Source organism: Carcharodon carcharias, chromosome 4, assembly GCF_017639515.1.
Source record: "Carcharodon carcharias isolate sCarCar2 chromosome 4, sCarCar2.pri, whole genome shotgun sequence".
Lineage (NCBI taxonomy): Eukaryota > Metazoa > Chordata > Chondrichthyes > Lamniformes > Lamnidae > Carcharodon > Carcharodon carcharias.
This window is the reverse complement of record NC_054470.1, coordinates 118,542,556-118,547,052: the sequence shown is the minus strand read 5'-3', so window position 1 is coordinate 118,547,052 and position 4,497 is coordinate 118,542,556.

Sequence of the window (4,497 nt, the reverse complement as noted above, 5' to 3'; positions counted from 1 at the left end):
TCTGAGGCAGTGTGGAGTGGTCTGAGGCAGAGTAGGAGGGGGTCAGAGGCAGTGTGGGAGGGGGTCAGAGGCAGAGTGGGGGGGGTCAGAAGCAGTGTGGGAGGGACCTGAAGCAGTGTGGGAGGGACCTGAGGCAACATGGGAGAGGTCTGAGTCAGTGTGGGTGGGGTCTGAGGCATTGTGGGAGGGGTCTTAGGACGTGAGGGAGTGGTTTGAGGTAGTGTGGATGCATCTGAGGCACTGCAGGGGGTTCTGAAGCTATGTGGGAGGGCCCTGGGCATCATGGGAGGGGTCAGAGGCAGTGAGGGTGTGGTCTGATGCTGTGTTGGAGCGGATCTGAGGCAGTGTGGGAAGGGGTCTGAGGCAGTGTGGGAGCAGGTTTGAGGCTGAGTGGGATGAGCCTGAGGCAGAGTTGTAGGGGGTCTGAAATATTGTGGGAGGGGTCTGAGGCAGAGTGGGAGGGGGTCTGATGCAGTGTGGGAGGGGTCTGAGACAGTGTGTGAGGGGTCTGAGTCAGAGCAAGGGTTCTGAGGCAGTGAGGAAGGGGTGTGAGGCAGTGAGGGACGGGTCTGAGTCAGAGTGAGTGGGGTCTGAGGCAGTGTGGAAGTGGGTCTGAGGCAGACAGAGGGGTCTGATGCAGAGTGGGAGGTGTCTGAGGCAGTGTGGGAGGTTTCTGAGCAAGAGAGAGGGGTCTGAGGCAGAGAGCGAAGTGGTCTGAGGCAGTGAGTGTGGGAGGGGGTCTGAGGCAATGTGGGAGGCAGTCTGAGGCAGTATGGGAGGGAGTCAGAGGGAGTGTGTGAGGGGGTCTGAGGCAGTGCTTGTGGCAGGGGCTCTGGGGCAGTGTGGGAGGGATTTTGAGGCAGTGTGGGATGGGTTCTGAGGCAGAGTGGGAGGGCGTCTGAGGCAGGGTGTGTGGGAGTGGGTCTGAGGCAGCATGGGAGGCGTCCGAGGCTGTGTGGGAGTGGATCTGAGGCACTGTGGGAGGGGCCGGAGGCTGTGTGGGATGGGTCTGTTGCAGTGTGGGAGTGACCTGAGTCAGCATGGGAGAGGTCTGAGTCAGTGTGGGAAGGGTCTGAGGCATTTTGGGAGGGGTCTTAGGACATGAGGGTGTGCTTTGAGGCAGTGTGGATGCATCTGAGGCACTGCAGGGGGGTCTGAGGCAGTGTGGGAGGGGCCTGGGCATCATGGGAGGGGTCAGAGGCCGTGTGGGAGCAGGTCTGAGGCTGAGTGGGATGAGCCTCAGGCAGAGTTGTAGGGGCTCTAAAATGTTGTGTGAGGGGTCTGAGTCAGAGCAAGGGTTCTGAGGCAATGAGGGAGGGGTCTGAGGCAGTGAGGGAGGAGTCTGAGGCAGTGCAGGAGTGGGTCTGAGGCAGAGTGGGATGGGGTCTAAGGCAGTGTGGGTGGAAGGGAGTCTGAGGTAGTGCGGTAGGGGTCTGAGGCAATGTGGGAGGGGGTCTGAGGCAGTGTGGGAGCAGGTTTGAGGCTGAGTGGGATGGGCCTGAGGCAGAATTGTCGGGGGTCTGAAATATTGTGGGAGGGGTCTGAGACAGTGTGTGAGGGGTCTGAGGCAGAGAGCGGAGTCTGAGGCAGTGTGGGAGTGGTCTGCGGCTGTGGGGGAGGGGTCTGAGGTAGAGAAAGAGGTCTGAGGCAGTGAGGGAGGGTTCTGAGTCAGAATGGCAGGGGTCTGAGGCAGTGCGAGACTGGGTCTGAGACAGATTGGGAGGTGTCTGATGCAGTCTGAGAGGGGTCTGAAGCAGTGTGGGTCGGGATCTGTGGCGCAATGGGAGGGGGCTGAGGCAGTGTTGGAGGGGGACTGAGGCGGAGTGGGAGGGGTCTGAGTCAGTGTGAGAGGGGGCCTGAGGCAATGTGGGAGGGGTCAGAGACAGTGTAGGTAGTGTCTGAGGCGATGAGGGAGGGGCCAGAAGCAGTGTGGGAGGCGGTCTGAGGCAGTGTGGAGGGGTCTGAGGCAGAGTGGGAGGGGTTCTGACGTAGTGTCTGTGGAAGGGGGTCTGAGGTAGTGCAGGAGTGGGTCTGAAGCAGTACGGGAGGGCTCTGAGGCAGTCTGTGAGGGACCTGAGGCAGATTGGGAGCGGGTATGAGTCAGTGTGGGAGGGGGTCTGAGGCAGTGTCTGAGGTGCCTGAGGCTGTGTGGGAGTGGATCCGGAAGCAGTGCGGTAGGGGGTCCGTGGCAGTGTTGGAGGTGGACTGAGGCATTGCCGGAGGGGCATGAGGCAGTGTGGGAGAGGTCTGAGGCAGTGTTGGAGGGGTCTGAGGCAGTGCAGGAGGGGTCTGAGGCATAGAAAAGAGTCTAAGGCATTGAGGGAGGGGTCTGAGACAGAATGGGTGGGGTGTGAGGCAGTGTGGGAGGGGATTTGAAGCAGAGAGAGGGGTCTGAGGCAGAATGGGAGGTGTCGGAAGCAGTGTGGGAGGGTTTTGAGGTAGAGAGAGGAGTCTGATGCAGAGAGGGAGGAGGTCTGAGGCAGAGTGGGTGGTGTCTGAGGCAGTGTGGTAGGGTTCTGAGGTAGAGAGAGGAGTCTGATGCAGTGAGGGATGGGTCTGAGTCAGAGTGAGAGGGGTCTGAGGCAGTGTGGTAGGGGTCTGAGGCAGAATGGGTGGTGTCTGAGGCAGTGTGGTAGGGGTCTGAGGCAGTGTGAGAGAGGGTCTGTGGCAGATTGGGAGATGGCTGGTGCAGTCTGGGTGGGGTCTGAGGCAGTGTGGGTGAGGGTCTGAGGCAGTGCGGTAACGGGATTGAGTTAGTGTGAAACGGTGTCTGAGGCAGTGTGGGAGGTTGTCTGAGACATTCCGGAGGGGCATGAGGCAGCGTGAGAGGGGTCTGAGACAGAGTGGAGGGGATCTGAGGCAGTGTGTGAGGGTTCTGAGGCAGAGAGAGGAGTCTTATGTAGAGAGCGAAGAGGTCTGAGGCAGTGTGTGTGGGAGGAGGTCTGAGGCAGTGTGGGAGGGGTCTGAGTCTGTGGGGGAGGGGGTCTGAGGCAGTGAGGGAGGGTTCTGAGTCAGAGTGGCAGGGGTCTGAGGCAGTGCGGGAGGGGGTCTGAGGCAGATTGGGAGGTGTCTGATGCAGTCTGAGAGGGGTCTGAAGCAGTGTGGGTTGGGATCTGTGGTGGAATGGGAGGGGGCTGAGGCAGTGTTGGAGGGGGACTGAGGCGGAGTGGGAGTGGGCTGGGACAGTGTAGGAAGGGTCTGAGGCAATGAGGCAGGGGCCTGAAGCAGTGTGGGAGGGAGTTAGAGGTAGTGTGGGGGGGGCTCTGAGGCAGAGTGGGAGAAGTCTGAGTCTGTGTGGGAGGGGCCTCGGCATCATGGGTGGGGTCAGAGTCAGTGAGGATGTGGTCTGACGCTGTGTGGGAGCGGATCTGAGGCAGTGTGGGAGGGGGTCTGAGGCAGTGTGGGAGCAGGTTTGAGGCTGAGTGGGATGAGCCTGAGGCAGAGTTGTAGGCTGTCTGAAATATTGTGGGAGGGGTCTGAGACAGTGTGTGAGGGGTCTGATTCAGAGCAAGGGTTCTGAGGCAGTGAGGGAGGGGTGTGAGGCAGTGAGGGACGGGTCTGAGTCAGAGTGAGAGGGGTCTGAGGCAGTGTGGGAGTGGGTCTGAGGCAGAGTGACAAGTCTCAGGCAGTGTGGGAGGGGGTCTGAGGCAATGTGGGAGGGGGTCTGAGGCAATGTGGGAGGGGGTCTGAGGCAGTGTGGGAGGGGCTCTGATGCAGCGTCGGAGGGGGTCTGATGCAGTGTGGGAGGGGTTCTGAGGGGTGTGTGAGGGGGTCTGAGGCAGTGTGTGTGGGAGTGGGTCTGAGGCAGTGTGGGATGGGGTCTTAGGCAGCGTGGAGGGGTCTGAGGCAGTGTGGGAGGGGGTCTGAGGTAGCGTGTAGTGGTCTGAGGCAGTGTGGGACGGTTTCTGAGGTAGTGTGTGTGGAAGAGGGTCTGAGGTTGTGCGGGAGTGGGTCTGAAGCAGTGCGGGAGGGCGCTGAGGCAGGCTGTGAGGGACCTGAGGCTGATTGGGAGCGGGTCTGAGGCAGTGTGGGAGGTGTTCTGTGGCAGTGTGGGAGGGGTCTGGGTCAGTGTCTGAGGTGCCTGAGGCTGAGTGGGTGTGGATCTGAGGCACTGTGGGAGGGTCCGGAGGCAGTCTGGTAGTGGTCTGAGTCTGTGTGGGAGGGGTCTGAGGCAGTGTGGGAGGGACCTTAGTCAGCATGGGAGACGTCGGAGTCAGTGTGGGTGGGGTCTGAGGCATTGTGGGAGGGGTCTTAGGACGTGAGGGAGTGGTTTGAGGCAGTGTGGATACATCTGAGGCACTGCAGGGTGTGTCTGAGTCTGTGTGGGAGGGGCCTGGGAATCATGGGAGGGGTCAGAGGCAGTGAGGATATGGTCTGAGGCTGTGTTGGAAGAGATCTGAGGCAGTGTGGGAGGGGGTCTGAGGCAGTGTGGGAGGGTTCTGAGGCAGAGAGAGCGGTATGAGGCAGAGAGGGAGGGGGTCTGAGACAGTGTGTGTG